This window comes from Dermacentor variabilis, chromosome 10 (assembly GCF_050947875.1).
Source record: "Dermacentor variabilis isolate Ectoservices chromosome 10, ASM5094787v1, whole genome shotgun sequence".
In the NCBI taxonomy this organism is placed as follows: domain Eukaryota; kingdom Metazoa; phylum Arthropoda; class Arachnida; order Ixodida; family Ixodidae; genus Dermacentor; species Dermacentor variabilis.
Window position 1 is genome coordinate 39,356,600 of NC_134577.1, and position 22,028 is coordinate 39,378,627.

The following is a 22,028-nucleotide window of genomic DNA, read 5'->3' on the forward strand; positions in this document are numbered from 1 at the left end:
GTATATATATATATAAATTATTTAAATACTATGCAGTCCTCTTTTACCGATAAACAATTACACTCGAGCCTCGTTACTTCGTTATACCCGCTATTGCCATTTAGTACAATATATGCCAATGGGGTGCAAAATTGAAAACACAACAATAAGAAGACGCCTTTCCGGCACGCGGAACCACTACGACACCGCGGATGCGATAAGATGTGAAAATTCGCTTGAAGACATGTTGCACCTACTACGCAGGGAGCGAACAATTTCTCTCTTCACCTTCTTTTAATCCCTCATCCCCTCTCCCTGTGCAGGGTAGCAAACCGGACGTCGGTTTGGCAGACCGCTCTACCTTTGCTTGTTACTCTCTTTCCCTCTTTTCAGACCTCGACTGCGTGTGATTTTATGCGTTTGCAGAAATGACGAGATTGCTCCTGGCTATCCCCGTTTCCCGCTCCCTGCATGATAGCGGAAGAGCTAGAAGGTCTCACTATGCGACAATTCACACATTCGCACGTATTGCGTTATCGGTTTGTACGTCTCTACGAGGTCGCGTACCTGATAAGTACTTTACGCAACAGGTCCGCTAAAACAGCAAGCAATATTACTCTGATATTACTCAGGCAATGGGGCTAAGACTCGCCTAACACCACCCGTAAAAGAAAGCAATAAAAAAATCTTACGTAAACGATGTTAAACGAAAACAAGCAGCAGGAAAAAGAAAGGATGTCAAATCGAAGAAAGGGAACAATAGAATTGGCCTAACTAATAGCGAGGCGAGCTGTACAATTACGAGGAAGCAAGCTAGGGCACGTAACACGGGCGACCTCGACGCGGTCATCGATTGTCCGGCAGGACCCGCCTAGTGGCCTAACGCAACGCAAGTTCCATTATACATACGCGCCAGCGCCCACTTACAGACTATTAGGAAGGGTCTTACGTCACTCACGGCAATGCCTCGTCCACGGGAGCAGCAACTCGCGCATCTAAGATTTGGGCGCACTCCCGCGTCTCACTACTAAAACCGTACAGCGCTGTAATAGTTACGACGTGCGCGCCGAGGAGGCTTAGAGCGTCGAAGTGTGTGCCACGATGCCACCATGCTCAAAGGTGTTTGTGACGTATACTGAAGCCAGCATAAGCAGAACAGGATACATCAATCTAGACACACACGGGCCCACACAGGCACGCGCACCACAAGCTGACTTATTCACTGTGCACCACGCGGGAAAACCGTTAACATGTTTAGAAAGAGCAAATGACGCGCCGTTTCGGCTGTGCTAATCACTTGGAATAACCAGTCAAACGGTTCTCGGTCTGTAAACGTTTATTGCTGAAAATTCTGTACTTTTCCCACGCCATTCGTTTCACAGCTTCATCTGCGCCCAGTTCTCTTTAGAAGCCTAGCAGCTGTAAGTGATAAAAAGTTAGTTCGCCATGCGAACCAACTTTTTTTTTATTTCTATTTTGGCAACGTAAATAGTGCATCGCATCGACGATGCTGAAACCGTGTACGGAGATCAATAAATTATCAGCCCGGTCTACGGCGTATACTGTGCAAGGAATCTATTGCGAAGTATCCTAGCGCAGCGCGAATATAAAAAAAGAAAGCAAACATGATTACGCAGTTCGCAGCGATCTTTTCTTTGTCAAGCGCTTTGCCATAACGACACGCGTTTTGCATCTTCATCTTCGAAAAGTTCTCGCAGCAGACGACGTACAGACGCGAACGCGTACGCCTTTGGAGCAACGGAGACACGTATTGATTCAGGGTTCGTCCGCTTGATTGGGTGACGACACCTTCAGGTCTATAGCTTCAGTACAGCGTCGCACGCATCTGGAGAGAGAGACAGAGGGGGGGGGGGGAGGGGCACGGGACTAGACCGGGGAGTTCTCGCTTGCGAAACAAGGCGACACACGAGCGCGCGCGCCGACGGGCCCACGTTACATACGCTCGCCTCGGCCGCGCGCGTGGCAAGGCTGCCGCTGCGCCAGTGCGGCGAAGGTCGATCCGATAGGAAGCCGATCGCTCATCGATACAGGACGCCGGTGCAATCACTGCGTCGCCGCCGCAGTCGGTCGCGAGAATCAGTGCGTTTGCATCACGAGGCTCCCCCCCCCCCCCCACCCACCCTACGCCGGAAGAACGCGTCGCCCCTGCAGGCTCACTCACTCACTCCCTTGGTGCCGCGGAAGCAACATTCGCGTGTGCACGAAATGCATGCGCGCAGGAACCACCAGATCGGTCATACACGACCGGCCGAACCAACGAGGCACGCCAACGAGCTTCCATAAAGTTTCCAACACGTCCCAACGAGGGTTTCGACACTCCGAACATTATTACGCACATGTGTTCACTGTACATTTGTAGCGCGAACTACTCCCCCCCCCCCTTCCCTATGTGGGTAAAAAACGCGCGATGTATCATACGACTAGTACCAGCGAGACATATCCCATAAACATCCAACGAGTTTCCTCTTCGAGTTCCGAACAGTGCGAGTCGGTCTTTCCCGTGCGCCGTCCAACGGATGAGGCGGTTAGCCACGCGCGCGTCTCGGCTATATATACGGGTGTCACACGACCGACAGTCGAACCCGAGACCTCGTGTTCGGCGGAAGGACACTGCAATAAGTGAGTCAACGCAGCGACGGTAACGGCAGCTTCGATTAGTCTACTTTGGCAAAGTGCTAGAGAGTGGCGTGCTGATAGAGATGAGCGGACTTATGGCAACGATAACCAGGGAAGGAAAGACAGGGAGGTTATAGCCAACGATAATCAGCCTTCGTTAAACGTGTTGGGGCCGGCTGAGAGTGCTTACTCTTTTACACGGCGACCTCTGCAACGCTGTCGAACCTTTTTAAAACGACCAGTCAAAGTTGGGAAAACTCTGAAAAACAAAGAAAGAGAAAGATGATGATGATGATATGTGGTGTTTAATGGCGCAAGGGCCAGGTTTGGCCAAAGAGCGCCATGACAATTGGTGATGTTGACGATGTATTATGGAGATGTGACTTGGCTGTAAACTGGCCTAAAAATTGTCGCTGTGAAGTGCGTAAAATCTACGTGCTATAAAATTATGGCAGTGACTCATGACGAATACTTTGAACATTAAAATCCATCGTAAATGAATGATGCAGAATAAAAGATATAAGAGATAGTAAAATTACCTGGAGCACTGCTGCCTCACCGGAGCCCTTGGAACACAAGGGCCTAGAGGCGCGTGCTATACGAAAGAGCTATCACAGCGGCATCCTCTGAAGAGAAGACCCGCTATGAACATGTGGGGCTAATAACATGTAATACAACATCTTTCAGGAAGCCCAGGACTGCGCTGGAGTCAAACAGCGGTTCTGGGCCTAGTAACATTACTGGATGAAGGGGGATGTGCTGGCGGTATGCTAAGGGAAAATGTTTCTTTCTCTCAGAGAAAGAAAAGCCGCCAGAAACTCCAAGGTGTGACAACCGTCAACAACCAATCATGAATCAACAAGCCATGACCAATCAGCCCAAATGAGTTCGCTTATGCAACTGCGTTTCAATCTTTCAATCGTCACCACTCACCGCTGAAACTACAACACGATCGCACACACCATCTAAAAAAGAAAAAAAGAAACGCTCGCAAAAGCACCAGAGACCGGAATCACGTATTCGGTTCTATACAGAAAGCGCGGGGAGGGGGGTTCTTTGGGCACCGACCTTTCTTTTCTGTATCGTTTTTTTTTTAATACTGTAATTCTGGGATACGCATTCACTGGCCCTTCGGTCGCTGCCGGCCGACACGAAGGAGGGGGTCGTGCCTCAGGAAACCGGGTCCCCCGTCGCACGGAGCACAAAATCACCCGAACGCGAAGGCGACGGCGGCGCGGTGATCCGCTGACCACGACTACGCCGATCGCGACAACAGCGACACGCCGCGCGGCGTCCCCGCCTCGGTGGACGAACAATGCGTGGCGTCAGCGGCAGGTGGAGCACGGGGAAGACGTGCGTATATAAAGAAGTCTATACGGCCGGCGAGGGAGTGTCGTTGCATTCGAGACGCACGCGGGCAGCCAATAGTAGCGAGTTGATGATGTTTGAGGTTTAATGGCGCAAGGGCCAGGTATGGCCAAAGAGCGCCATGCTAGTGGTAATGAATATGTCGTGGTGTGATGGGCTCTGTGAATTTAATGTGACCTGGCTGTAAAGGGGCCTAAACCCGCAGACACCCCAGGATAACTTGGAAAGGAACTCCACGTGGTTGGTCTTGAAATGGAGAATGCGGTAGCACGTATATATACGACGCTATAGAAGAGCTCGCTATCAAGGACTCCATCGTGTGGCAACATCCAGAAGCTAAAGAACACAATATCCATTGGCAGACAGCCCGCAATATCGCGCGGGTCTCAAACTCGCATTATGCACAGTGCGGTTCACTGTTAAATGGAACACGCTAATGTAGGTGAGTGTTTCTCATCTCTATACATATTGTTTTCTAGGTTTTCACATCCGGCAAGTTCACAGCCGCAGGGCTTTGCAACAGATGACTCGTGGTCGGTGGCTCGCACCTCTCAGCACCCATGCGGAGTGCGCACCGACAGATTCAGCCCAGGTCTTGGAGATAGGGCGCAACCCAAGTGAGAGCCGCGCGTTGAGGCGCTCCCTCGAACATGCGGACCGAACCGCACAACGCTACGACCGACAAGAATCGAAGGCTGTAACGTTCCACAGGCCATCCACTACACATTGCCGGCACATGGGGTTTCGATCGTTTGAGACGATGCCAAGGAGCTATATTAAGCTCGCGCGTATACTGCATACGTGCCAAAAGGACGCGGGCTACAAGATTGCTCCTAAGTTGTATATACCATTCGGTCCAGCTACATGAAGCGATTCCGCGCGCTGAGCAAAAAGACACACGAGGCAAAGAAGGGTCGAGACCGCGGAAGTTGTACTTTTAGAAAGCAACACGCGAACTATGCATTCGCGCATTATGCGTTTGGGGGGGGGGGGGGGGGGGGTACGAAGAAAAAATAATTCGAACCGGCGCTTGCGGTCGATTCTCCTTGTGTATCACAAGCTCAATTCCTTCACCACGACACACAACGGGGCCCGCGCTCCTCCCGGAGCTCTCTCCAACACCTACACCGTGTTCTCTTCGTGCGGTTTCCGTTAGGGTCCTCGAAGAAAGCCTATAAAACACACGGGCCGCTATCGCCTCTACGCTTAGAAACCTTTCCCTGTACACGCAACAGCGGTCAGCAGCCAGTCTTTTAAAAGCGTTTCTCCTACACTCCTACATATATACACTCGTCCACAGACACTCCCGCCATTTTTCTTATTCAGCGCGCCTTCCTCGAGTGTCAAAAAAAACGACAAACGACATCACGTGTTCTTCCTTCGACGCGACGCGCGAACAAGCGGTCGCACTTCGCGCCCTTCTCGCGCTGTTTTGTCCAACGCGCCGCCGCTGCCGAGTCGATGTATATAGCTCCCGACCGCACACGCTTGTAGGACACACCGCGCGTCATACGTGTACGGTATAAGCAGGGGTCAGGCACGATCTGCCTTATGGGCCGTTCGTCCGTCCTCCTTTAAGTGGTCACGCCACGTGGAAGGCAGCAATCCATCGGGCGCGCGCGATCGCCTCTGCCAAACCAACCTTGTCATCTTCCGCCGCCCCCCCCCCCCATTACCCTCCCATCCCCTCACTTTATGTTTTACCGCTATCAAGAGAGAGAACAGCACGAGAAAGAAAGTCACGCAGGCGACCGCAATAGGAAGACTTGAGACGGAAAATCGGGAAGAGAAGAAACTGGCGCACATTTATCCAATGACACACAATGAGACACGCGCTTTATATTGGTACACACGCCACTGGTCCGTTGCCCTGCCGTCAAGGCGCGGGGCCTTCGGCAAGAACCCAACCGTGTTGTGCTGCACAGCCCCGGTCGACCCCTGTGTCGTGCCCTGTTCCGGTCTCGCCTATTTCTAGTCGCTCCCCCCTCCCCTCCCCCCATCGTTTTCTTTGATGCCCGTGTTCCCAGGAAAGAATGGGGCGGCAGTGTGATATCCGCACGAGCTGCCAGAACGTCCCTCCGTATGCATATCTCGACGCTGCATTCTGTTGCCTATTGCACATCGAACCAGACCGATCGCGCTGGCCGCTGCTCTTGTTGTTTACTGGTCTTTAGCACACTTTCTCTTGCCTTCTGCGGCCGGCATACGCATCTTGCCGTCTCCAAGAAAGCACGCACGCGAAGATGTCTGCAGTGAGCGACGGAGACGCGTCTCTTCTATACTCCTGCGACGCGCGAAAACTCCCGACAGAAGCTATTCTTGGACACACGCAAAGCGAGCACACAAGGCGTGAATACTATACACAGCCATTTCGAAGACCGCCATGACACGCAGGAAAAGAAGAAAAATAGGCTACAAAGTAAAATAATAACAAAGCCTTAACAACACCTTCTAACTGACTGCTGCGGCGCATGATACATACATCATATATAAATACGTTTTCTTTCTTTACCTCCGCTGTCTGGTACGTCTTATAGCATTCGCCTCCGTGCTATTTGAATAAACACCCCGGTCACGTTCGTTCGCCGTTCGTTCGATACTTCGCGAGGAAGGCGTGACGCTAATGAAAATTGATCGCTCCGGGTTTATTCCTCATCACAAAAGCACGCGTGCAGGCCCCCCCCCCCCCCCCCCCCCGAGTCCGAATAACCCAGCGAAAATACCAACAGCGCCACAGCAGGGCCTCGTCCTATGGTCTTCCGACGTGGAACCAGGTGTGGTATGGTATGGTATGATGAACTTTATTTAATGTCCTGAAGATCAACCCTTAGGTTGAACCAGGTGAACACCAGTTAAAAGGGTGGGTCGCACACACCATCCTATACGCGAGGTCCTCTTAATATGGAACAGGTGGTAACAAACTTCCTCCCGCAAGTTTTACTGAGGGTAAACTTGCGGCAATGTGTGTATTAAGAGCGCAACGAAAAACGGCATCCTCGAAAGATGAAAATCGGGAGACTTCAGTAGGCCATTCCTCCAGCTCCAACACCAATTACTGCGGCAGCAGAAATCTCTCACTGCGGACAGCGCCTCACGTCCAACAAGTTGTAAAACGTAGCATGCAGTTAAAACGCAGGAAGTGTCGCAGATCAATTACAGGTGCCCTGGGCAAAACGCGCGAAGTGAGACTCTTCCGTGACCGCAATATTTGCGTAGCTTTTGCAGCGTTGCCTGCTACACTGTAAACCAATCGGACACACTTAAGGGTGCAAATCGGCGCACAGTGTATGAAAAAAAAAAAAAAAAACAAGGCTCGTTTCCAACGCTCGCAGTCGACGGCGAAATAGACAGCAAAGCGGACAGCGACCGCCTTAGCTCTTGTTCCCGTTCCGACGAAGCCGACAAAAGAGAGCTTGAATTGAATTCAGGGGTTTGGCGTGCGAAAATCACGATACGATTATAAGGTACGTCGTAGTGGGGCACTCTGCGGACTAATTTTGGCCACCAGGGGCTCTTTAGCGCGCCCCCAATGCACGGGACCACGGGCGTTTTTGCATTTCGCCGTTATCGAAATGCGGCCCCCGCGGCCGGGATTCGATCCTCCGACCTCGCGCTTAGCAGCGCAACACCACAGCCGTTAAACCACTAAGCGACAGGTAAAGAGACAGCTTCGCGAAGACAGTATCGAAGCAATAAACATCGCAAGCTACCTTGTTATAACTTTTCTGTCCAAACAAGATGGCGACTAAGCAGATGGCCTGGAAACCCGGCGGGAAAGGTCGTCTTGTCGCAGGAAAAAGTGGTTACGTTTTCCTATACGCGCTTATAGCTACGCTGCGTTTCTCATGGGTCTGCATACAAAGAAAGCCGGAAAATAGCGATAATACGTGGTTTTCTTGGCTCCTTCTTGCCGACGCGAGATAGTGTCGGGTCGCAGAGACGTCTTAGAAATGCGTTCCGGGGGTTTGAAGCTGTCTTCTTTGTTGTCAAAGCATATATTCTTCTATAGTTGACATAACTGGTACACGCCCTCCTGTGTTCCCGGTATTCCGTAGAATGTAATACGCTAACGGACAAGCTAAAAACTATCGTATTATATGCCTGTCCTTTTCTGAAACGCACCGTTTTCTTTTGGGAGAAACGAGATCGTGCAGACCTGCTGCGACCTCGCATTCGGAGAGGCCGAGGGCGGTGCGCTTTTACGTGAGCGTCCCGCTCCGCTTACGGCGTGAAGAGGCGAGAATGGAAGGGGGGGGGGAGGGGGTGAAAGCTGAAGGGAGCGCGCGGGCGTCCTCCATGCGTCACGCGAGCATCTAGCGTGAGCGCCCTGACCGCACTACGTGTGGGTGGACCGTGGAACACACTAACACACTTGACGAGGTGGCGGCTTATAAGCCGTGTGTTCCAGAACTTAAGAGACCTTTCCATTTGAGTGCAGGAAAACCCCCTTCCTCTCCGGACTGTTGCACATTAGTATGTGTAAAATGCACGTGCTAGTCGCTGAGAGAAAGTGGCGGACCACGTAGACCCACAAGTAAGCAAAGGCCGCCCATAGGAGCTCTCCCCTGAATGACGTATAACGCCTAGCCTCCGAGATCGGTCAGCGCACGCCAGCCGATCTCACACGCCACGCATAATCCATGGACGTCTCCTATACAGAAAATTACTAGAGGGAACTTTGGCGCTAGTGTATACGGCAGCTGCAAGTATGGCGGTTTGGTCTGCGTGGGAATGATGGGGTAGTTACATGTATTCGTCTAGAACCTCCGTCCTTCTGGATTCAAACGGTGCGCCTGTTCAAAGCGACCATATTCAACGAGCTAGCGCATTAAAATTGCAACAATTAACGATGATAATGCACGTGCGAAGAGACTAGTTGCCTTGCTGTGTTTCGAGAACTACGCTTGCTCGGGAATCTAGAGAGATTCTCACGTCGCGCAAACACACCACGTGGAAAAGGAAGGACCGAGAATCGAAGCGGTGCCTTTCTGCATAGCTTGTTGCTCGAAAGAGCATAAAAAGTAATGTATATGTACCATTCACAAATGACGCAAATCCTAGACCGTCGACGTGTACGACAATGACTTCAACCTACTGTCGCAGATGACAGCCGAAGTAACTGTCGCCGTCGATATAAGCGCACAGTACCAGCGCAACGAAGCTGCCGTCACGTCACTGTAGACGTGCTGATGTGACGTCACACAATGCCATCACAGCCTTTCTTTCCAGTGAAAGCTCGGAAGCTCCGCCCACGGCGTGAAGCCTGGGCTTGTATAGGGAAGCGGCTCTGAAAGAGAACCTCGCATCCGCACTGTGAATAGCGGCCACTGTGCTTCGCGAAATAGAAGCCTCCTGGGCATACCTTCATATCGGTGCGGGGCTTTAATAAATGAACGGCACACCATTTAAAGTGCGAAACTAGCTTCCTCGCGCTAAAAGGTGAAAGAGAAAAAAAAACCTCGCAAAACTCTTATACCGCATTTCACGCGCATGCTCGTAAAGCATCTCGCGCAGTTATTAACTGTTTAGACTTGCAGTACAGGCAGTCTCCGTCGCGTGCGACACTAAAAAAAAAAAAAAAAAAAAAATAGAATAACGCACCTGGTCATACGCCTATTACTCAGATATAAACATTCGCTGTCAACTTACTCCTGCACCTACGTGCATGCATACAGCAGGGGCCCAATCTACGTTCCGGCTCAGACTTGTACGTTTAATTACTCGGTAAAAACCAACTTTGGAAGTCGAGAGCGCCCCCTCTCTCCACGAGCCATACACATTTATTTTTCTCGTCCCTGGTGTCTTTCACTTCATATCTCGACGAAGACCTTCTCGGAACCAACGTCCTGAAAAGGACCACGTTCTCTAGAGCGCACTCTATAGGAGACACCAGGCCTCGTACACTCCCACAGTCACCTAACTGCCAAGTGTGACACACAGACGCACACAGACACGCATCGCGATTCACCTGGAGCCGCCAAGACGAAGAAGCTCCCCACTCGGCTAGAGCATTCAGGGCAGCAAAAGCAAGCGGCAGCTCGCGAGAGATTTCTGGCGCCGCCGCGCTCTCCAGCTTTTGTGCGCCTGTCGCGGGGATGAAAAATTTTGAACACACTGCGTGGCCTGGTTGCTGCTGCCACGGCTGTTGTCTGGCGATGATTTACCACTCCGAACACCTCACTCCATTCCTACATGACCTTACCCTCCTCCCCTCCACACACAAACACCATAAATGCGGTAAAGCAAATACATAACGGGTTCAAGCAAAAAGAAAAGCAATGAAGAAAGTAGGAAACATCACTTAGATTCTACAGGGTCAAAAGCTGTCAGCCACTCAAACCAGAAAAAAGGGAGGGAGAGAGAGAGAGAGAAGGCGTTAAGCAGTAGCCCATATGCTATATAGGGTGGTACGGCATATGGCAGCAATCGTGATTGCTTACGTCAGCAGACAAAGCATCCGAGATGAAGACGCGCGGAATACTTTATGTCTACTCCATACCGACGACGTTCTAAAAAAAAAAATATGGGAACTCTGGCGTGCCCCTGAAAGCACGCGCTCGCTACAAAGAAAAACCACATATGAAGGGTCCGCAGAGAAACGGCTTCAAAAACGTCGAAGTTTGAAACTTGCTGATAGAGACATCTTTAACGAATGGGTGCATAACAGATGGCACAATTGACGGCAGTTTCGGTCCAAACGGGATGACATTCCGAAACGCTACATTGCTCGCAGCCGTCTCGAGTTATTCGGATTATTTCTTGAAGCGTGATCGATTAGCTAATTAGTTAAGTTTAAATAAGCACAAACGTAAATATTCGTTTTAAGGCATAAGTCGTACTTGAGAAGTTGTACAGTGTGCCTAGAAACACCACATGAAGCTATTTGAATGACGTTATCTCTTACGCTGCTTTTATTTATTTATTTATTTATTTATTGCATTGAAGAAAGAACGCGAATAACGAAAATAATGACGTCACTGCACTCTTGCGCGCGTCGAAGGCCGAACTTTGGCTCAGGTTACCTGAAACACCCGTGCATAGCTTAAGTGCATAGCCTCCAGGAAGATACAAAAGAAATTCACGTGAGCTCATCAGACAGATAAAAATATAACAATAAATAACTCTCCAAGTGAAGAATTCGCCCTAAAGTTCAGATCCCGGTACACCGCCGCCTTTCCAGGCAGTCGTACTAAATGGATCAAGCAGGATCTTCACGCTAGAACGTTTGATAATCCGGTATTATCAGAGACAGCGGCAGGATCCACCGAACATATTGACACGTATACTTCTTTATATCTTTACCGGGCGACCCCGTTTCACCGCCTAACAAATGTTATCGCACAGCGAGGACCCGCCTGCATGTATCGGAAGTTTCTGGAATGTTATCGATGGTTCCATGTGTAATCTGATTGCATGTATGCGCGACGCGAATGGTGTATAACTATCGCTTGAGCGGTAGATCAGATTTTGACGACCGCCCATCGTGTTAGCCGCTATTGCTGTCCTTTGAGTGTAACTTCCTTTGGGGGCACAAGTTCGCCCAATAAAACGCTAGTTTCGCGATTCACCGTTTCGCTTTTTTCACCGTCACTACCACGTGACAATATTGTCCCTCGGTGCCTGTCATTTAGACACAATTTAGACACTGCTCTGCGAAGTCCATTGATGCGTCCGGATGTTACGCTGTTTATGTTTATGAATGAGCCCTCAGAAAAGTTGCGCTAGTGTTACGTATTAATAAAGGGAAAATTAGACATCCACCCGTTCGTAGCAATTGCTACAAAGGAAACCCATACGGGTTCCTATCCATAGTGTGACCTATCCACATCGCGGGTATGAGTTATGTTTTGAGGCTGCAACAACCGCACCAAAAACAAGTCTCAGCGGATATTTTCCATGTCTGTCACGTCTGCTAGCTTTCATCTGTAAACACGCATCATCCGTAACAGTTTACTACTTTAAAACTATCGGCCAAGTTAGAACTCTATTGCCATAGTCACAAACGCGCGCCATGTTGCTGCCGAGTTGCCCTTAAGTTCAAACTACAGACTAAAGTATAGCTTCCCTGAATGATCCAAAGGTCGTGAAAAACGCGTATTAAACGATCTGTCGAGTAAAGCTGCTAGTCCATGCACGTGTCAAGTGAAACGCCCAGTTTCGCAACACTATGAACAACTTGCCTGTCCTCTAAGATCCGTAAAACGTCTTCAGTCAAGAATGCACTCCAGTCGCGCAGCGCGACTGCTCACGTAACGAGTCGTCGTTCCCTTTCTTTTGAGTTTTTTTTTTTCTTTTTTCCTTCCGCAGGAAGTAAGATGTTCTTCCTCCACCAACGACGCCGACATTACGCAATCGCGCTCAGAAAAAAAGAATCCCACGGTTGACCGCTCCGCGAAGAGCAATCTCGTTTCGGGCCAACCGTTTTCCTTCTTTCTACATATAAACTCAGAAGAACACAGTTTCGTACAAATCTAGGTCCTCGATTTGAAGCGAGAGACGTCGTCTACCGCCATCCACACGAAAAAAAGCAACAAATCCCTTGCGCTCATACCGGCGTTCTTTCTCATCCCTTCGTTATCGCTTGCGACATCTAGCGATGGCAGGTAAACTTAGATAAGCAGCCTTCCAGACCGCTGAGGGACGCTGGGCCGATCACGATACGGACAACCTGTGGGCCTCGAGAGGCCTATAGGAGAGGACAGACTACCCTCTCCCATCTCCCCTCCTATGGAATGCCGCAATATCGCAGTTACTCGATCCTATGCCGATGCTCACATTCGAGAATGAACACAAAACCCGGGACTTGGTGTAAGTATTAGGCTATGCGATAATAATAATAAAAAATGTTCGGCGATTCAATAGTAATTTTGGTACATGGCGCAGCAGATAAAACACGGACGCGAAAAGCATTCTTATTTTTTCGGTGGCGCCATTTCCCATGAATAACTCGTACCAACTCGCCTATTTTATTCGTATTGAAAAGAGTAGTCGCAACCTTTGGAGAAACGAGTTTTTAGGCAATTTTTTTCCTATCCTGTGGCCTTCATTAAATGTATCATTAATGTATTAAATGTAAAGATCGTGTGTTGCTCACCTTTATTTGGCCCCCATGGAGAGATACACACGTAAAAGAAGAAGAAAAAACGATGTGTTACTAAGCGGAGGGCTCAGGATTAATCTTCACATCCTGCGCTTGTTTCACGCGTACGTGAATAACAAGTACACGAACACCTTTCTTCTCTTATTCGCATTTCGCGCCCCAGTCGAAATGCAGCGGCGCCGCCGCCGGGACTCGAACCAACGACCTCGAGCCCGGCAGCGCAACACCATAGCCACTGGGCCATCACAGCGGGGTGGATTCTTCCTAGGCCAGCTTACTCGGGCAAATACGGTAACGCCTACGGGAAAGGTTAAGAAAAGACAAGAAACCGAACAGAACAAAGGGAAGATGACAGAAAAGACGGCCCAATAAAAAAAAAAAAAGCAGCAAACCGAGCGAAACGCAGACGACCACGCAGAAAACAGAACCAACCGGGCGCGTTCTTTTTTTTTTAAACTCACGCCCCGCGGAATGCGGTCCATTTTGCCAACTTCCCGAAACATGGAAGAAAGGAAAGGGAATTCTCTCTCCGTCTCCACCCTCTCTCTCGCGTAGTAGTGACTACATGTACCCCGCCGAGCGCGTCGCGCCTGGACTCTTTCCGCATTTCCGGAGGCATTTTGCCACGCTTTCGGAGCCTAGCCCCAGAGGGCGAATCCTCTCTCCACCTCGGCGCGCTTCCTTGTAGAGCGTCGTCGCCTTCGTCGTTGTCGGGTATTCCGTCGAAAGCGCGACACGACGATTGAATTCATTTGTTTATGAATGTGCCCCCCCCCCTCCTCTAAAAAAAAATAACAGTGCACGTGCCTTCTATATGTGGTGCACAATGAAAGAAAGAAGAAATTAGAAGAAAGAAAGGATATCAAGAACAACATACATATTACTTAGAGGAATAATTCAAAGCTTATCCTTACATGCAGAGGTATATGAAAATTTCAGCACTGTCAATACCACTCACGGTGTTGAGTAAACATTGCAACCGAATTATGGCACTCGGGTTACAAACTTTACTACCTCTGAACATTCCATTCCGCCGAAATCGCCTTCCCGGAAAATAAAATTAAAAAGAAAACGTTTACAGTGTGAAGCTAAAGCGGGCATTCATACACGCACGAATACACTTGTAAAAAAAAAGTCACTTCACAGATAGCTGTGCGCCATTTTAAGTAACACCAAAGTCAGCGAAGCTCCATTAAGCGTCTTCTAGTATATTGTATCATACGTTAGTTCATAGTTCATAGATCGCCTCACATCAGTTTGTTGTTATCTGTCTTCGATTGTCATAGAAAGACAATTCTTTCGAAACTACCAACCACAAAACCAGCGTCCAGGCAGCTTGGAGGAGTGGGTCACTATTCCACGAAAGTGAAAAACTATGGGGGTCCCCTCGCCTAATTTTGTTTGTTCTTGTCTGTCTTTCAATTGTCTTTGTCTTCAGAAAGACAATTCTTTCGAAACTACCACCCACCACCCAGCGTCCGGGCAGCTGGGAGGAGTGGGTCACTCTCCCGCGAAAGTTTGAAAAACTATGGGGGCCGATTCTGGTGCAGCAGGTCAGGAACGTGCTGGGCCAGGAGGCATCAGTCTACCAGGAGGTCCGGAGCGGGGCCTTAGATCCATCGGGACTAATAATGACGGTTGTTTCTGTCTCCCGCACATAACTACAACTTGCACGTTATTGTAACACGTCCTGAGTGACGGCTCCCACGCGATCTGCCTTCAGACACCACGTCGTCGGCTATCACTGCCGCAGCCGTACAAGCTCTCAGCTGACCTCCGTCGTGAAGCCGATGAAACGCGGCACGAGAAACGGAATTTACGAATTACAGGACTAAAATATAAAAAAAAATATACAGCGGAACACATAGGTTGTCACTTATACGAATGGGATATAGGCAAGGTAGTTTTTATTACAATATCATTGATGATTGCGTTTCAAAGCAATTCGCGGGGCTCCGACGCACACGTTGCGTTGCGGCAACAGTTCACGTCGAACCCCGCCGTCGCACGCCCCCGACCTACACCACCTCACGAAAAAAAAAAAACTTGCGAAAATCAGGGCTCGTATTCACAAAACAAGGCCTCGCGACACGACTCTTGGTAAGAGCACATGTCATCCAATCGTGATATCGGACACCTCATTGGCGAAGGCCGAAGGAAAACAGCTGGCATACAAGAACGCAAAAAAAAAAAAAGAAGAAGAAGCTTCGCGGTAACGAGACGACGAGCTGCGCGAAGCCGCAGAGCGCGCGACTCGCTACGGCTACGGGCGCTCGCCATCCGCCGGCAAACGCGTCCGATCAGCACTTAGCAGCTTGTTGGCTTCGGGACGTCGCCTAATTGATTCCAAACGAATCGAGCGGATCAAGCCGCAGCGGCGAGCGCCGGAGGTGCCACACACCTGCTGTAAAAAGTGCGATCGGTACGCTGGCTTTCAACGAGTAACTTTCGTGCGGCACCGGTTCCTCTCGGCGCACCCGGCGACGAGGTATAGCGCTAGCGCCTATATGGCGTTGCGCTGCCGACGTCGAAGTCGCGGGTTCAACTCCCGCCTGCATTATTACGACGGTCGCGAAATACGAAAAAAAATTACGGTGCACGTTAACCTGTGGCGGTCGAAATCGAATCCGCCGTCCGGCCCCTACGACGCCGCCTCATAATCAGATCGTGGTTTAGGCATGTAAAACACCAGAAATTAGTTTAATTGTTCCCGTTCGTCGCAAGGCAGCCGCGTGTACAGCAATAGCCACTTCATTGTGGCTGCAGGAATCACCGCCATTTGTCGTAAAATACTTATTACACAGATTGCATTCGTATATAGCAGTTTGTTTAATTACTTGAAGCAGGCGAAGATCACCCGCAGCAGGTTGCGCAATTCTAAAAATAAATAAAATCGCAGTTTCGCCCGAAAGGCGAAGCATCGGTTGCGATGACGAATTAGCGGAGAGCTACACGAAGTAAGGACAGTAGTTCCATCGGCCGTATAAACATGTAAACACAGGCATACTACATAAAAAAAGCATGCTGTCACTCGGGCACAAGCCAACACACCTCTCTCGATCACCTCGGAAACTCGCTGTCAAAACGCTGGAGTGAGGAAACGCGGCAGCAGCAGCGAGCGCACTGACCTTCGTGTTGTCGCTCGCGTCAACACGAACTAAAGCGCGAAAACACGGCGGAGCGCGGACTCTGCTCGTCGAAGATCGCTTTTAAGATACAGTAGTCCGGCCGGGCGCGCGCAGCCGCCTGGAGTAGAATGCTCCCTTTTCTTCCCCCGAAGTCTTCAGCGCGACGAAAGACGGCGCGCTTCCTCTCCACTTTCCGCCGCTGCGTGTGCAGGATCGAGCCGCGATCGCCGGCCCAACCTCGCAAGCTTTCACTCGCACAACAGCATACGGCGCGCGGCGACGATTTTGTCACCCTTGAAGTTTATACGGAACCTCACGGCGACGCCGACGGCAGAAATGCGCATGCAGTGTCCATATAGTTGCTATGGCAATAAAAGTAATTCTGGGCAGCACATATCGTAACGATGTCTATTGTGGCGAAATGCAGCGCTGACAAGTGTGAACTGGAGGTACACATCTTCAGTCTGACGACTGAAGGTGCGTACCGTTCCTCGAGAACCGCGCTTGAAGCACTCGGTTTCACCGTTATACTGTTCCGACTTCAAATCGCTAACAAGGAAATGAGTCTTAAAATGATTATTTCCAACGTTAATTCGTATCTAGATAACGCGCACTGACTTGTCGCCAAGGCAACGTCCACTTCGAGTATAGTTTAGCCAACACGACAGAAGCGAAACACTAGCTATTTGGATTAACATAATTTTGCTTCAACACTATTTTCATTCATTTCGCTAAACACGTTGACCATTAATTAGAAGAGAAAACGGTCAAAATGCAATTTCTTTAATTTCGCACGCCGGAAGCGCGACACCGGTAGGTCAGTGTGACGTCACGGATTTAAATGTATCTTGTATTTTGGCAGCTGTGGTTCAGAAGCCGTTCTTGATACTTGTCACGTTCTCTCTTTGTCTACTTTAGGACATAACACAGTACATCTTTACCGATAAGCAGTTAACTAGGCCTGAACAGACACCATCAAAATCCATGACGTCATGGTATCGCCACTCGCCTTTCGTTCTTCAGTCTATTCCGGCTTAACCAGATCGACGCTCCCGGTAAGAGTGCCTTCTTTGGTATTGTGGAGGGGTAATTTTACTTACGTAATACGTTACTTTATTTTATTATTGTTTCTTTTTTGACGTTCCCTTTACGACGCACGCCAGAGCAAAGGCTAAGAGTTGATAAACACGTGAGGTCTGCTCCGTAAAATTCCGTATCACCATCTCAAAGCCGCTAGATTTTTATATTTCTTTTGCCCCATTTTCATTGAAGACTGTCAATATGGTTTACAAGAGTGTGGCCCGCGCGATTGACCATGTCGGTACGGAAGACTGCACAGGTCCTGGGATACCGGTTGAGCAAGCACGTGCCTGAGAAAAAAAGTAGATATATTTCACAACGCCACCGGTTGCTGAAGTCGAGCAGTAGTGAAGCCATGCCACAGATATTAGGTGTGCATTTCTTTAGCAAATTTTGAGGCGGATATCTGGAAAGTAGCGATTAGGATTGCTCGAAAGCGGGCATGACTTCACTACAGCTAGACTTCAATCATGCAATGCAACACGTGGCATAACGTGACTGAGTAAAAACATACTCAGCACATTCTAGGCAATTACCCCGATGACGATTAAAATTTTTGTAGCTGCTAACGTGCGCCTAGCCGTGAAAACGGCAGTGGCTTAAATACACTTAAAATAGTCACAAAAAAACGTGTTTAATGGTCTCCTCGCGACTACCAACACCACGAGCAGCGTCATCTGCCATTCCAATGCGGAAGGTAGGAGATTCTGTAAAGGCTATTCCTGGCCGTAGCCGACAAAGCAGGGCATGCAGTCCTGGCGAGATGCAAAGGCAGAGCGAACAGTCCATGCGGCGCAGTCGGTTATTTTGAAAACTTCACGTTGTTCCAGGCGGAGAACCTGACGGCTAGTGCGGGGTGTATTCTATAGCTGCGTCTGCACAGAGACCATCCCACGCAACTACGCTGATTGACGTCACATCACCGTCAGAGCAAATCGTTTCGGTATACCGACTTCACCAGCAGTCGCAAAAGAGGGCTACGAATGCTTTGTTACAAGTCTTAAAGGCAACAAACCTAACGACTTTAGCATTGACTACAACGAACGTTTGTAGTAGTGTCCATGTGCTGTGTCTGTCGCCCTCTCTACCTTCTTCAGATCTTTACGTCTTCCCTTCATCTGCCCTAAGCGAAGGGTAGCAAATGTAACGTATTGCTCTGGTTAACCTTCCGGCCTTTACCCTTTCTTTCGTCTCAAAGTATTTCGCGTTAGAAAGAACACCTTGTATATTTGCACCGAACCTGCACAGAAATTTCTAAATCGCATATCAGGGACCACGCATTGTCACTCCCATTCCTGAAACTGCGCACGATCGGGGTAGTGCTGCACACGCCCCGGGAGGCGTTTCTTTTCTTTTTTTTTTTTCAAGCCCCATTCACAACACTGAAATATACACCGAGGAATTGAATCTGACGAAACGCCGTTGCAGCAGTTGCGAAAGTAGAAGCGACCGCGAGTTGGAAATGGCGGCGTTGGAAATCCGAACCACAGCGTGTAGAGATACGACGACGTAACCTAGCGCGTGCGGTCGAGATAAGCAGTTGGAAGGCCAAGCCTGACAGCAACACTAAGACAACATGCACGCTGCTGATACAGTTTCAAACGAGGTCACCAAACCAATTTGTTGGAAAGGCATTGATGAAGTGTGTAGAAGCAGAAAAGGTCCCACGCACGTATTCGGGATGAGTACGCCGACGTTGGGGACAAAGCTTCTCGTGACACGCGAACTTTAAAGCGTTAACTAGGCTACTCCCAAGCGAAGAAATCTGGCCACGGCGTTCGAACTAGTTTTGCAGAGGTACAATATTAGTTTCGAGCGGCAGCGAAACCATCGAACGATATATACTGTACGACCTGCCAATTGAAAAAAGCACGACAGTCGAACAGCGACTTTGTGCAAGGCGTTCGAACGACTCGAGAAGGCGCACAGTCCTTGCGCTAAATCTCTGAGCCACAAGATCTGTGAACGGACTTGTCTGCCCAGCTATTGACATCTACGTAAAACGCCCCGTCACTTAGAAGCTGCGAGAATCCGAGGAGGCCAAGGGGCCGGCGACAGACCTCGACACTCGCAGGCCAATGGTTTAGAAAAAATTCCATACAAGATCGTACGATTCGTCAGATTGACACATCCACGTCAATAAGAAAGCACTGCGACACTAATCATCGAGGGAGCAACGGCCGGAGAACGATGGTGCCGGATACGGCAAACGTAGCAGCTCCTGCCTTGCCCCGCCAGATTCGTTTTCCGACAGCGAGGCTCGAGCTCGTAGTCGACGGCTTCGGCTGCCGCGTACGCGATCAAAGGACGCCGAACGGGCCAAACCGGCCAAACGCTCCGTGAAACCCCACCGATGTTAGCAGCTGTGCGGCAGCCCGGTGTATTGTACGGCAAATCCGGGCAGGCTCGGCGCGGTGTTTTCCACGCCCACGTTGTACATAATACCGTCGCGGACCCCGGGTTCTGAGAAAAACGATCGCTAACGCAGTAGGCAACAGCTTCTTGGCGATGCGGCAACACGTGGTAGGGTCGCAGGCGAATCCGTCGGTCGAAAGTTTCGTTGCCGAAACGGCGCCTGCACGACGACGGCCGGAATCTTGGAAGTTCGCGAATCTTGCCTTAAATTAAACTAAATGACTAGATGAGAACCAACCACCGCGACTCACCGGAGTAAATTCGTAAGCCAATCGCGATGCCACCCGAGAATGGAAACGCGCAGCCCGTGCGAGAGAAGTGGTGCACCCTCGAGTGTACTACCACCTACGCCGATCATCTACTCCAACCACGAAAAAGCGCACAGAGTGTCTCATAAAAACCGAAGCACAATCTCGCCTCCGCAACCCCCGCACAGAGGTATTGCAGTGAATTGCTAATGTCCTGTCTTCCCCTCGACGGGCTTGAATTTGTTCCCGGTTACGCGACGGCGTTTTCAAGGTTGGGCACCCAGCGACCGGCCGGCACAACCACAAGTCGGCAGGACGCGTGCACGACACGGCGCCCGAAGCAGGCAGGCGGCGGGCAAACCGGAATCTTTGATATCTCGTGCGGCGTACCTCGCGCTGTTCGGCCCGTGTACTAGTACGTCCGTCTAGCCAGGCCGCAAAAGTGGAGCAAGCCCGACACGCGCCGAGCTCGTTCACTAGCGGCGACCGGCGATTTCCGATCTCGGCAGCCCGCGGTCTCTGCGAGAAAAAAAGGAAAGCCGCAAAGGCCAGCCCCACCACACGGTTTAGCGAGTTTTCGCGCTCGCGGGCAAAGAAGCCGGTACGATCTTTACAGTCTCTCACGAGACCCAAAAATAACCACGGAAAAATTATGAGAAGCACGGTGGCGTCTGAGGCTTGCATGCAGCTTTCGTTTACCGTCATTTAATCGACCTGCCACGGACAGGCAGTGGTAACCGCGCGACGGCAAGTTTCCAAAACTAGGTGTCAAACACACGTCGCGGCGAAGCGGGCGGTCGGAACAGCCGCCGGCGCGGAGTGGCAGCTTTCAGGGAAAAGCCGGGAAAACGTCCCGCACACAGCATCGCAGCACTTACCGGTTAGCTGAACGCGAGTGTCATACTGGGGGCGATCCGCAAGCGGTCAGTGTAAAGGTCCCAGGCAGTGTCAAAGGCACAATTCGCACGCTAGGAGACGCAAACACGGCCACAAAACAGCGCACTGACGCGAACGATGCAGACACCGAGCTAACGACTGAGAGGAAACGCGCGCCATCGCCCGTGGCGACTCCTCGCCGCAGGGGCACTAAACTCGCGGCGACTGGGACGACCTCTAACGTTGACTTCGGAATGCGCCGCTGCAGCAAGGCGGCGCTGCGCTCTTGACCATCCCTGTATTGGTCTGGCTTGAACCTCCCTCACACACGCGCAGATAATGCATATTTACCTATTCATTAGCATTCACGACGTCAGAAACATTTAAGCAGACGCAATACTGTGAGCTCGTTTGAAGAGTTCTGAAGACAACGTTGGGCATTTGAAATAACTGGTACTTTGACAACATGACCGCAGCTACGGTTGCCAAAGAGCTCCAGTGGACAGATGAGAGCAGCGAAGCAGACGACGTCAACATCAGAGCCGCCTGGAGCGCACGCTACCCTTCCCCTCAGCATTCCAGACAAGCAGAAACTGGTTTTTCTTTTTGTTGGTGCTTTTGTTTCTGTCCTTGGCACGACCCATCTTCTTTATACCTGCCTCGCGACTGGCGGCGTCTTTAAAGAAATTTCTTTTCTGTCGAGCATTTTTTTAAGCCACGCTCTTTCCTCCCGTCTCGGATAATCGGCTCCTCGCCGCAGGACGCATCTGTCCGGAGGCATTTCCAGCTTAGCAAAACGCCTTTCCTTCTCCTTATTTCTGAAAAGCGCGAAAATGACTGTCCGCTTGACTGCTACATTATTTTTTTTCCCTGCTTCGGTACGCCGGCTCTGATGCGCGGTTTACTCAAGAAACAAGCCCCCGTCGGGTTACTAGGGGCGTCATCGATGCGAGATCTAAATTTCGTCTCGCCGGTGTGTACATGAACATCAGCAATTTTTATTTATTTATTTATTTGCACCGCGATCCCCATTCGTATTTTGGAACGGTCGGTTACAAAACAACACCGATTTTTAAGAACTGCAAAAATGAAATAGACATAGTCACTAATAGGTGCATTGTATTGAATTCTGGGGCTTTACGTGCCAAAACAACTACTTCATTATGAGGCACACCGTAGTGAGGGGCTCCGGATGAA

At 50.2% G+C, this 22,028-nt stretch overlaps 1 protein-coding gene across 4 annotated transcripts in view; it reads right to left on the minus strand.

Moving 5' to 3' along the window:
- LOC142560352 (uncharacterized) overlaps positions 1-21,034 on the minus strand; it is a 262,537-nt gene extending 241,503 nt beyond the window's left edge. For 2 of the 4 annotated variants that reach the window (XM_075672385.1, XM_075672382.1), the window contains exon 1: positions 20,834-21,011. The gene's annotated coding sequence lies outside the window, so the exon portion shown is untranslated. Of the gene's footprint in view, positions 1-20,345; positions 20,475-20,833 lie in introns of all 4 variants that reach the window. The other 2 variants (XM_075672383.1, XR_012823349.1) reach the window with 2 other exon arrangements.
- Between the last annotated feature and the right edge of the window lie 994 nt (positions 21,035-22,028).